The 12,994-nt window shown below is 45.2% G+C and overlaps 1 long non-coding RNA gene across 2 annotated transcripts in view; it reads left to right on the forward strand.

Annotated features, from left to right (window-relative positions):
* Positions 1–3,526: 3,526 nt before the first annotated feature.
* Positions 3,527–12,994, forward strand: part of LOC141927369 (uncharacterized) — a 63,141-nt gene continuing 53,673 nt past the window's right edge. For both annotated transcript variants that reach the window (XR_012624371.1, XR_012624372.1), the window contains exon 1: positions 3,527–4,055. This is a non-coding gene — a long non-coding RNA (uncharacterized LOC141927369). The remainder of the gene's footprint in view (positions 4,056–12,994) is intronic.

Genomic DNA, 12,994 nt, shown 5'->3' on the forward strand with positions numbered 1-12,994 from the left:
TCTGGAAAAGGCTGCTGACACACGGCAGAGTATTTCGAATGACCCGGTGCTGGCAGAGCCGGTGTGCGTTTCACCGCGAGAGCTCCGAGGGAAAAGACTTTGGGAGCGGTGTCCCCGGGAAAGAGGCTCCGCCGTTCGCTGGGCACGTCCTGTGTCACCGATATAAAATGTCCACACGCGTAGACACACGTACGCACTCCGCTCACACTCGCACCACGTCTGTGTACCCGCACACGGGTGTGTCTGCCCGTGTCCACGGTGGGAAGCGCCCACGTGCGCGCCGTGCACCTCGAAATAAGGGATCGATCCCCGCGGCGCAGCGCAGCGTTTCCGCGGGAAATCAGCACGTTTCCCTCAAAATATGGTGATTCTCTCCCGACCGGGGTGTTGCTGCCGGGGAGAGGCCGGGGCGCGCTGGGAGGCCCCATCGGGGCCCGGAGCGGCCGCGCAGCCCGGCCCGCGGGGCAGCTCCGCCGCACCCGTCCTCCGCGCCTGGCCGCGGGCCGCCACCGCAGTCGCGGAGGATCCCGTGGTGGGGACGGGCACTGTCTGTTTTGTAGGTATAATCTACAGGACACACGGTCACTGCTGCAGATGCAGACACGCTCACCGGAACCAACATTCGCGTTACAGGTTTTATTACAAATATATACATATAAAAAAAATATATATACATCTATCTCTATATTTGTACGTAAAGAAGGAGTGGTATTTCTAGAAAGACGCATATTCATGTTTTCACATGTAGGTTATATTTCTGAAGGCTCACGTAACCTCTGTTATTTAATGCAAATGTCTATGTACAATGGACCGCGTTTGTAACAGAATGGGTGTATTTTCCAAATCCATACGGAGAGATTAATAATTGAGATTCCTATTTTGAACTAGGAGCAGGGCAGATTTCTTCAACTTGCTGAACGTACTAAGTGGGTTCCGTTTCATCGCAAAGAGGCTGTGTTTTAGGATGCATTGTTTGTTAAAAATGGCCAAGGTTTTTATTTTGTATCAAATTATTTTTTTCGCTGCTAAACTCTATGGGTCAGATTTGGTTCATCTTCGATAACAAGAAACACGATCCTGTGAAGCGAAGGGGCTATTTTTATCATGCAGCTGGAAGCTGTCATCAATTCGTAACATTTATTTCGGCTTTAGAACGATAGTATAAAATAGCATGAAGTTTCCAGATGACGCCCGTACTGCAGACAGGATTTTTCAAGTATCATAAATCAAATTAATTATCTTTTAGATATATACGATCATACTACCTCTCTATGAAACTGCTGTTAAAAAAATGCTCCGTGCGTGCATCTGTGATTGTGCATGTGTTTACATCTCGGGACCCAAACACAGAATTAGCTGTCTGGGGGTAGCTGGAGCGAGGCAGAGCACATGATCAGCGATGCACACTCAAGCCCACGTCCACACATGCCCGTTTGCGAGACGTGGGCAAGGCTCTGCTTAGCAAAAATCTGAAAGTTGCCTGTTGGCGCGGGTCAGGACTTTAAGATCCTTTCGGACCTTTCTCACTTCCAAAAATCCCGTGTTTGGCAGAACACGGCCAAAGGCTGAAGAAAAAATAGGAGAAGGGACCCCCCCCCCCCCCAAACCCCACATCAGCAAGCACTCCCCCCGCCGGGACATGTGTTTTGCGTTTGGTATTGCCTCTTTGGGGGGGGGGGGGCGGGGGCAGCGGGGAGGTGCGGGGCTGCCCGCCTGGGGACGGTTCCTAGAAATCGCGGCTGTGCGCGGGGGCGGTGTGTGCGCGCGCCCGCCCGCCCGCCGCGCACCCCGGCGGCAGCCCCGGCGACGCATGCGCGCCCGCGGCCCGGCTCCACGTGCTGTTGAATATTTATGACTCTCACCGCCTCCCCGCCGCCTGCGGAAGGTAACCGCGCCCGCCTCCGCGCCCGCGCAGGGGAGCGCTGCCGCCGCACGTGCTGCCCGCCCGCCCCGCCGCGGCCCGGCCCGGCCCGTGCGGGGCTGCTCTCGCCGCGCCGCCTCCCTGCGCGCATCGGTGCGCTCGGGAGGGCACTTTTCCCCTTCCCTGCCTTCCGCGGCATGTTGGGCAAACGCGACCTCCTTAATTTAGCGGGTGCTTTAGCAAATCACCGGCTCCCTCCACGCAGCAATTCTCAGCTCCGGTGTCCGCCAGCCGAGTTGCTTTTCGTGAGCTTATGTGGGAAAACGTCACGGGCGCAGTCGTCAGAAAAGTACAGTCTCGGGGGAAGGGAGAAAGGTTCTTGTAATGGATTCCTTTCTGCCTCGCTCCTCTTAGTAAAATCTCATTATACTGTATGGCCCATCATATTTTATTGCTGCTATATCGACATCGCATGATAGATCCGAGGAACAAACGCAGGGTCTTGGCATTTATTCCGTTTGTAGGCTGTAGGGTTTTTTTAAACAAATAGTAATAATTCTCAACACTCATTGTTCAGCGGCACAAAGTGATTTTAAAGCCTTTTGTACGGTGGCAAAATTACATCCCGTGTGATCAGAAATGTGCTTCTCAATCTTGCTAATGAGGTGGGTTTTTCTTTCCCTCCAGAGCCCGGTAGGGAGTGGGCAGGACGGAGGCAGGAGCCCTTGGAGCCCGCCCGCGGCTCCCGGGCACACCTGGGCGCGTTGCCCCGGCGCGGGCAGGGCCGCGGCCGCGCAGCCCGGCCCGGCCCCTCCGAAGTTCCCAGAAAGGCCCTTCCGGGTGGAGCGAGGCTGGCTGGAAATAGCCCAGCGACAATTCCTTCTCCGCAGCCTGCCTCTCCTTCCCCCCCCTCCGCCACAGCCCACCCCTCTCCATCACCTCCTCTCTCTTCCTTGCCCGGCGCCGCGGACAAACGCTCGCCCAGCGGTGTGTGCGCAGGGGCTGGGATGTGAAATCCTCTCCGATCAACACCTTGCGTGCCTGTGCCCCCATCCCCGCCCGGCTGAGGCTCCCCGCGCGCCCCAGCCAACTACAAGAGGCGACAATAAAGCCGATGTCCATCATGTCGCCTGTTCATTTCAGAAAGGGCAGATCCTGACCTCAGTTCCCCAAGTGGAAGCTTGTTTCGGGCTCGCACTGCGGGCACCATTTACTCCAACCTTTCCACAGACGTGTATGAACGTATTTTTTTTTTTTTTCCCCCCTTCCAACCAGGCTTTTTTCTTTCTTCCATTTCCCCCCTTAGCCGAAGGGGAAGCTCCCCGGTATTTGCAGGGGGCGCGGAGGGCGTCCGGGGGGACAGTGGCACCCGGGCACACACCTGAGCCACATGCCCCCGCCTTCGCGTGGGAACCTGCTCGCATCATTTAACTCCCGAGAAAACTGTTGATCTCCTCCAAATGTGAGGCTGAACCTTTGCATTTAGTGCTCATGGCTGCGTCGCTTCCTCCCTCCCCCCAGCCCCCCCCCCTTTTTTTTTTTTTTTTTTTTTTTTTTCCGGCGGGTTCGTCCCCGCGTTGGGTTTCCGGAGATCCCCGGGTCCCCCCGGCAGGGCTGGGGCAGGCGCAGGGCGCGGGCTCCGGAGCCGGGACGGGACGGGACCGCGCAGCGTTTGCGGCGGGGGCAGGGCAGGGGGACGTGCCCTCACTTTTTAGCCAACTGGACCAGGATGGGCTCTGTTATTATTTCTATTCTTATTGTTATTGTTATATTAAATTTAAAATTATCCCTTTGTAACTTGCAAAGCGCCTGTAAATTTACCTTAAACCTGATTTTTTTCCTAGCCAATGGTGTCAGGGGCCGGCTAGCCTGTCCCTCCGGAGCGTTAACCCTTGTCGCTAGCTGGAGTGAGTGAGAAGCTGAGGTTTGGCCCTGAGGAGCTGTGTGTGTAGATCTGGCACAGCTTTGCTCCCTTAACTCCTGGATCTTTGTTTTGGTGGCGACCAGGGAGAGCTGGGAGCGCTGTGCTCGCATTTCCCTCTGGCTTTTACACACACACACACACACGCGCACACACACACACACATACACACAAATCCCCCTTTCCAACTTTCTGCCTTTTGCGCTTCCCTTCCAGTTTTTTCACTTCTCAGACCTACTGGCAGCATTTGCCGAGATCTAGATCCCCGCCGTGGTAAGTGATGCTTTTCTCCATTGCAAAACTCGCTCAGCTCTCGGCTCGCTGTCCCAGGGATGGGTGTAGAAGTTGTATTTGTTTGGAACAGAATTGCCCAACCCCAGTGGTTTCACGTCAAGCAGCTCAGAGTAAAACTATTGTCGTGTATTAACTCTGAATGGGAGCAAACAGACCAAATAATCATTGCTGGCTCAGACAGTAGCATGGCACTAATGTCATTCTTTTTAAGTTTGCAAAGCAACTTTTTTTTTTTTTTTTTTTTTTTTGGTTGTTATGGGGAGAGCGAGACTGTGTTTTGGGTCTGATCTTTATATTTACATTACACACCAGACCATAACAAACTATACAAAGAATGCAGCTGCCATATGTGCTTTGTGAACATACAATTATGATTGGGGGGGTCACATATTCAACGTAAGTGTTGCAGACACACTGATACCACTCCGCAAGGTTCGTGCAATACCTGAAAACTCACTCCATATTTGGGGGGAGGGGTTGGAGAGACGTTGCATTTTTAAAACCTCTATATTTTTTTTTTTAAATCAACTACAGTAAAAGCCTCTTGGACATTTATTTTTAATGTACAGTCTGCAGCTCTGACTGGATCAAATTCACGATTATTCAGATGAGGTTGAATTTGAATAACTTGCTGGTTTCTCTCCCTCGCTTTCCCCCATCACCCTCCCCCTCCTTTTTTTTTTTTTTTGTTTGTTTTAAAAATTAAGAAAATGAAGAGTACCGCTGAGTCCGGCTGACCTTTGGCTGACATAATTTAGCAGGAGACCCTTCGCAAATGAGGACTGGATAAATTAGACCCTCTAGCTCTCCGGGTAAAGCGACACTCAGCGCCCGGCTCCCACCGAAAGGAGCCGGGGCAGGGGCTGCCCCGCGGCCGGGGAGCCCCGGGGCGGCGGCGGGAGGACGGTCCCGGCGGAGGGGCGCGGAGAGCCGCCGGGCACCGCCAAGTTCAGGGCACGTCCCCTTTGCCGAAAGCCGCCCCTGCGCGCCGCTGAGAAACGAGCCCGATAACCGCATGCTAATGATTCTCCTCCCGCAGCTCCCCGCTCCGCGGCCGCGCACGAGGGGCCGGGCCGGGCCGGGCCCGGCGCCTCCAGCTCCGCGCTGCCGCCGCGCCGCTCCGCGCCCGCGGGCTCTGCCCGGCTACGGGGAGACGGGGACGCTGCGCGGCCTCCCGGCCGGCGGGTTATGGACCTCCGGCGGGGCTGGGCTCCGCGGGCGGCGGTGAGGGCGCGGAGCCGGCCGCCAGCCCCGGGGACGCGGTGCCAGGGTGCCGGCAGGCACGGCCCCCGCCCTGCCTTATTAGCTTGTCAGAGTTTATCTCCTTAAGTTGTGCAGGACGTTACTCACATGATAAGGCACGGGCAAACTCTGGAGAGGGCTTAAGCCCCAGAAGTTGCTGTCAAAAAAACCCAAAAGCCCCAAACCCAACCCAACAAAAAAAAAAAAACCCCAAAAAAAAAGAAAAAAAAAAAAAAGAAGAAAAAAAGAGAAGGAAGCCGCGTTTCATGTTTTAACCGATCATTTGTTGAGCATCTGCGGATACCGCTGCTCTGCTCACGCAGGCTTGCCAGGGGATTGCTGTTTTAGAAACAACGGAGCGTTTTCCAAGCGCAGGCTAATGTCCTTTTTTCCCCAGTGGAAGAGGTGAGAGCCATTCCCTCCCTGCAGCGGGGCGGAGGGGGGAAGGGGCACGGCAAGGGGCCGATCCTGAGCTCCTTAGGCAAAACTTCCAGCTGAAGCAGGACCGAGTTCCCAGCCGACAGCAATTTCCCCCTCCCTAATGAGTCGGCTCTGCTAATAAATGATGCCTCTGCTCAGGTTCCTCAGCGCTCTGCAGCTGAGTCCGAGAGAATTTGATCCTTTATTCGAAGATGTGTTTTAATAAAACTCCTGTAACGTTGGCATTTTATTAGGAGGTTATTATTTCCAAATTAATACTTAATCTATGAAAAATGTCTATCCTACCAAACTAGATTCACCTCCATGCACTGCTTTCTTCATTTACATGCATTTTACAACTAAGAACCTAGCTCTACATTTCCCTGAATCATCAGACCATTAATTTGCTGGGGAGCTAGCTGTTTCACCCAGATGGATATAATTCTGAATAAACTCAGAAGAAATGCAAAACCATATGCTTTTCTGTCATTTTCTCCCCCCCCCCCCTTTTTTTTTTTCTTTCTTTCCTCCTTCGTCGGTCTCTGTTGAGCAACGCCTTCAGAAACTTCATTATCTAAAAGGCAGACCTAGAGGGCAGGGACTTTGGGAATAGTTCCCTTTTATTCTGAAACTTTCTAAACTTGGAGCAGGGTTGAACATGTCCTCAAATCTGCACCTTCCAGGAGGAAATGAATGATGTGCCAGACACTTCACTTCTAGTCAAAAAATATAAACCAAATGCTGTAAGGTTCGGAATTCTTTATCAGGCCCAATTTCTGTGCACATTTTACAGTCAAAATATAAAATGCTCACCTCGGAAGTTGGTAAAAACCCTACGCAGATGTTACTGTATATCTCTTCCTCCATTTTATTTCAAGTAGATTTTATTAACAATTCATAACAAAAAAATGGACAGCCACTCCGACAGGATAACCTTTGTGGGTTGCAGGCCAAGCAAGCTCCAACAGCTCACATTAGAAATAAACTTGGACTAGGTGTAATATTTCTGAAAGAAGGACATTTTTTTCTTCTGCAAACAGGTATTATTTGGCACTTAAAATTTCACCTTTCTATGACTTTCTTGAATGGTGAAAATTTACACCCAAGTCAGCATGAAGCATTGTAACGAAGGGTGGTTGCAGTGGAATTTTAGTTTTTAAGGTATTGTACATTAAAAAAAAATCCCAACAGAGCAAGTGTAGTTTCTGCTTGACATCTGAAAGAGCTATCATCTAGGAAATACCCTGAAAATATACATCTGCTAGATAATGCAAGTGCTGAGCAGAAATGTATTTCCACCAGCTCTGCAATACAGATCAAGAAACATTGTAAATATCATGATTATTACAAATCAAGAATTTGTACATGCAACGCCAGCATCATAGCACTCAAGATTTTTTTTCCTGTTTATAAAAATACATGTTTAATTATTTAAGTTTTATCGAAAGCTGTTGAACCCTTAGACTTTTGATTACTGGCATGTTTGGTTTAGGAAGTGGGGTTATAATACAGGCAGTTAGATGCTTGATCTAATGCAAGTGTCTATGTTTAAATCAAAATCCTTATCTTTCACACAGGTGAATGAAGCAGGTTATACGCTTATGGCAATTTCAGTGTCAGTCATATTTTTTTAATCCGTTTAGATTTAGTTATTTATTTTTATTTACCATTACTGCTTGCAGCAGGACTTTCACTGAGGTGAATATCCCTAATACAAGCATTTAGAATTGTCTGGCTAGTTTCTTTAAAATACTTGGGATATTTTTTTAAAACTAAAATAAAAATATTTTTTAAATGCTGGATTAGTTTTCTGCTGTGATATTTGTAGGAGCTGTTTAGTCCGTATGTTTGATCAATGTACAATGTGGTTCATGCTTCCACAAACATTTTTAATAACACAGCAGATTGTTCAATGTTCCTATAAGGAGCAATGGACAAAGGCTACCAGGAAGTGTAACTACATTAAACTGGCAAAACACATGAAGGCTGAAATAAGGGACTGAACCAAACCACATTGAAATCAATGGGAGACTCCTGTTGAGTTGGAACAGGCTTCAGGCACAGTATAAATGACTGTACAGGTACAACACTTTTCATGTCTTTCCAGTTTTTCTTTGGTTTACAGCACATTATTTACAGGTAATGTTCTTGAGCTAGATTAAAATTTATTGATTCATGTCTGTCTTAAAAAGGTCTGTGTTCAGATATGTGTTGATAGGAAGGCTGGACTGTTATTGCAGAGCTGATGGAAATAATATGCAAGGTTCACCTTATCCGAGCAATGATTGCTTTTAGGATATCTCTTAAATTATTGTTCATTTAGACAAAGGTGTATTTTTGTATGAATGCAACAACTATCTAAAAGATTTGGTCGGGTCCTTTCCAGTAAACCATTTTTTTAGCCATATGACTAAAAGTTGAACATTGACCAGATTACCTAATCTATATTCTTCTTTGCCAAGGAGTAACAGCAATGAGGGACACCCCCCTCTTTGACCCCCACAACCTTAGCACTGTTCTACAAATACCACTTAATAATTAATTCCCTGCTAATATTGGAACTTGACTGTGAAAATGCTGTTTTCTGCTAGGAGAATTCAGATGCAGTAAACACTGCTACAGTAAATGGAGTGTTTCTGTTGGGATATGCTATAAATGGGTTTTAGTCTGCTCCCACTGGAGCCATAAGTTTAGGATCAGATCCTGCTTAATATCGTATTTCTCCTTCTCATGATACTTAGTGACTGTAGCAAAAAGCACAGCTATTTTAAAAAACCTCATCCCTTAAAAAATATATGGACTTTCTTATCTAGAAAATCTTAGTATCACTGGAATTTTTAATTTTCTCCCCTCATTTACAAAGGATTTAGAGACTCCTTTACAAACTTAGATTCATATTTAGATACTCTCTCCTCTTAAGTTCTATTGTGTACTGAAGAATAGCATATTTAATGAAAAAATTTGAACAACATAAAATTGTGCAGTGTTGTCAGTAGTTGCAGAGAAAGGGCCAAATTCTTCCTTTCTTAATCTGGCAAAATTCCTATTGACATCAGTGCTATGTTCTTTACGGAGCTCGGGCATGTATTTTAAGACCCCACCAATTACAAGGAAATTGTTTTACTGCAGTGTTTGTCTGCTGGCTGACAGTAGCAATCAGAAAGCTGCATGCTCCTAGTTTTCTGGTCATAAATTAGGAAATGTTAGGATGAAATCCTAAATGTTTCAAAAAGCCGTAAACAACTCACTTCTGATATGAAAGATATGCAAGAACGATCTGACCATCCTCTTCCAAGCAGGACTTTGAGTTAAACTATAGGAAAAGTTCTGAAGCCTTTTAACTTTTCCCTAGTCAAAGCTGACATTAGTTAAAATATTATTTTTACCTGTACGAAGTATGATGAAAGGGCTTTACAATCCAGATCTGTTTATACTCTATAGGTCTAGTAAAGAAACAAAATTTCCCCTCTGACATGTCCAAATAAACAGTGAGCCTATTTCAAGTTCCGCTCAATAAGTGTGTTAAATGCATAAAGTATTTTGAGTAAATGCCATGCAGCTGTTTGGTAGCTTGCAATTACTGCGGTATTGTGTCTGCCTGTGTTTTGTGTCCTGCTATAAATCGTGCAAGTGGACACTGTTATTTCTGACACATTGTGTTGGATTTTCTATAAATCTATAGGTTTTGTTCCAAGTAGATAAAAATAATGAAACATTATAAATATTAGATAGTCTTGCTCCAGTGTGTGGTGCTGTAAATCTCTGGAGATTTACAAAAAGACAGTGACAACATGAATGCAATTACACATGATACTATTTTATGAGCTAATTCTATAAAGCAACATCTCAGCTCTGCACTGACAATAATTTTTCACGGCAACTTTCGGAATGTCCCATGGAACCTTTTAATAGATTAATTATTTGCTAATCCCAAAATAAATTTGCACGTGTCTAGAATTAAACAAAAGGACCACCACTGCTTCAGGAGGAGTTTTGCCTGAGAAGGAACTCAGGATAGAACCAGTTATTTCAGGGCGCTTATTAAAATGCTGAAATACAGTGATATCTGCCAGGAGTCTCTGCTCTGGCTGTGCACTGCAACCGTCCATGCCCTGCAAAGCCTTTGTGCTGCTCTCTGGTCTGTAGAGGTTCTGGGATGGTGAAGGAGAAATATTTCGTCTCTGAACCTTAGTTCAACAGGTGACTTTGAAAAGACCTATGAATTCTTCCACTTCTATCGAGCTCAGATCAACTGCTAGCGTGCTTCTAGGATAATACACATAGGTATTTTCTCAAAGCATGTTAATTTAAAAAATAAGACCTGGAAAAACACTTGTAGTGTTAGAGAATTCAAAGAGTTCTCTGAAAAAACCCCAGCTTTGGAATTGTTATAGCAGCTGTTATAATCTATTATGTAAATCACCTGGGAATTAAAACAAAATATTTTTTAAGATAGTTTTTGTCAAATAATAAATATGCTATCATTTAGACTTAATGTTTTTCCAGAGGTGTTATTGTTATCTGATGAAAGTGAAACCTTAGAGTACCTCTTATTTTGATTGATGAGGATTTAATATTTATTTATAGCCCTGCCAATGATAACACCCCTATATCTGTTCAGGAGACCATGTTTCTCAACATTGGGTGTTGGAACTTATGCTGTTGATCCATACTGAGTTATATTTGTCTTCTAGGTGTCACCTAGATATTCTCACCAAACTTAATCAGAGATACTAAAAGATAAAACATGTGAAGAAAACCCTAAAAGCCATTAAGTGTCCTTGGTCAGATTATTATTTACTTTAATGTTCATTTATATCACCATAAACCTCTCTGCAGAAACTCAGTGGTTACTCTTCATTACCTGAGTGTTGTAAACTGGCTTTTACAAAAACAAGAATCAGGCCCCTTAGTTCATTTTTGCCCTTCTGTATGGGGTATCTGTTGCTGCTGGTGCAACCTGTCACTTCCTCAGCCTGTTGACTAAAGTACAGTATGATTTCACTAATGACTGGGATGCATACTGCAGATTACCACATTTTGCAAATTAGTGAGTAATCAAACAAACACCATAAAAATCAAGGATTCTGCATAATGAAATATACTTTATTCATTTATTTTTACAACCATATATTAGTTTTAATTATTTGTGTTAATAATTCATTGGGTGCTAGCACATGGAGCTATGGAGTGTGTTTTTTAAAAAATGATGTTTTAGTAACCAAAGCCCCGTTGTAGCACTCTGATATTCAATCTTTTGTGAGAAGATGGGTGAATGCTTCTTTCTTGAGTGGGGGACCTTGTTTCAGAGATAATCCCTAAGAAGGTCCTAGAGTCCTTGGGGCCAGCCTGATCCAGGGTGGTGGAGATGCTGGGAGGAGTGGCTATCCCCTTGGGAAGGCTGGCTGCTTGCCTGTGTTGGCTTCCAAAAAGCCGATGAAGAGAGAGAAACTCATCCCGGGCAGGTTAGAGCAGGAGCCTGACTTGGGTGCGCTTGGCCACTCAAGAAGTAAATCTCTCTCTCGTGCGCCTTCCCTTCCCACCTTCCTCCTCCTTTTCTGGTCCATAGAGCGAGCCTAGAGCATGAATAACACCAAACTCTATCTTTTACCCATCTTGTTTCTGGTGTGATGTCTAGTAATGAATCAGGGAGTGAAAGCTTCTCTACTAGGCATCTGTTGCCTGCAAGGAGGGCAGTGTTTGCTGCCTAATGTACCCCTGGGTTCCCTTCCAAGATGTCCACCTCCAGTGCCAGTTACTACCTGCTGCCCAGCTGGGCAGAAATAATTTGTTTCATGTCTGTGGGATGAACTTCTGTCTCTCCTGAGCTCAGTTTGGACCTCTGACATGGAGGAGAACATCCCTTAGGGTCTTCGTTTCTTGCCATTCCTTTATGAAATGTACTGTTTTTTAAAGTGTCAAGGTAGTAAATACTGTGTGTATGTATAAAACCTATGTGCAATGCACATGTTCTTTTTTTTTTCCCACTGTACATGTACTTTTCCCTTCCATATGCTAGCTTGCGATCTAGCAGTTCCATAAACTTTCAGTTGTTAAAACCATTTCTCTTTTTTCCTTATATTTTAAGTTTGATCCATGAATGGCCTGTCAGGAGTTTTATATTATTGTAAGCTGAAGTTTGGATGGTAGCAGCGACAGGCCACTAACCATAATTGTGTTGCTGTTACCACTGTAACAAATTTGTGTCATTTAGCTATTTTGAAGCTTGGGAAGTGCATAAAGGCAAATGCAGTACTGATGAATATTTATTACACTGCTGTGGGATCTTAGGTTTAACCATGTTTGTATGAATTCTGCAAAACTGTCCTTAAAATTTAACAGAGTGGATTATATCTGAAAATGGGAGACAACAGCAAAAAATATTGCTGGAAAAAATGTTTATGACTGTGGAAGACACTTATTTATATAATTTTAATACTAGCAGTCCTAGGGATAGTCTTCTTGTGAGGACTGGAATAGGAGACAGACGCTTGGTCTGACCTTAAGTCAGTGCACCAGTGTTTGACAAGATGCTAAGCACCATGTGAGGTACACAGATTTTCCTCATTTGACAATATTCAACTGATTGCAAGCTTATGCCCCAAATATCTGTGTTTCTTGGTGACCTAAAGTTTTAGCCCCCTCATAGTTTCAGTGTGAGCAAGCCTGTTCCTGTGTCACACAGTCGGGCCAAATGAAGGCTGTGTCCTTCACTGCTTATGAGGCTGGTGGGGTATTATTAACCTATGTGAAACATGTTTTTAGTGTGTATAAAACATGCTAACAATTTCAATTTATTGGCAGGTCCTTCAATTTGTTCATGATTTTATTTTTCAGATAGAACTGAATATAGGCAATAGAAAATTGATAGGCATGAGTCATAATGTTTCCTTCCTTTACATCATAATTGTCTTTTTGAAACAGTCATAATCTAGAAACTAATTTTTTTTTTTTTTTTTTTTTTTTACTCATGGTGATAATATAGTGTGCATTAGAAACTTGAGATAATGCATTCTATTTTAGGTAATGATATTGTTTTTAGAGGTATGGTAGTCAGAATTTATCACATATGGAAGACTGGTGTTAGAACGGATCTTGATTTTTTTATTTTCAGGTTACTGAAAACTGCAGTTATCTAACAACCAGCAAGTCGTTATTAAAGGTTGAGTATGAACCGTAAAGAAATTGTGAAGCATTGCAATAAAAAGAGCACTCTCTTAATGTGCCGAGCCTGACTGTCCGTCAGTGCAGCTGAG

Source organism: Strix aluco, chromosome 9 (assembly GCF_031877795.1).
Source record: "Strix aluco isolate bStrAlu1 chromosome 9, bStrAlu1.hap1, whole genome shotgun sequence".
NCBI lineage: Eukaryota > Metazoa > Chordata > Aves > Strigiformes > Strigidae > Strix > Strix aluco.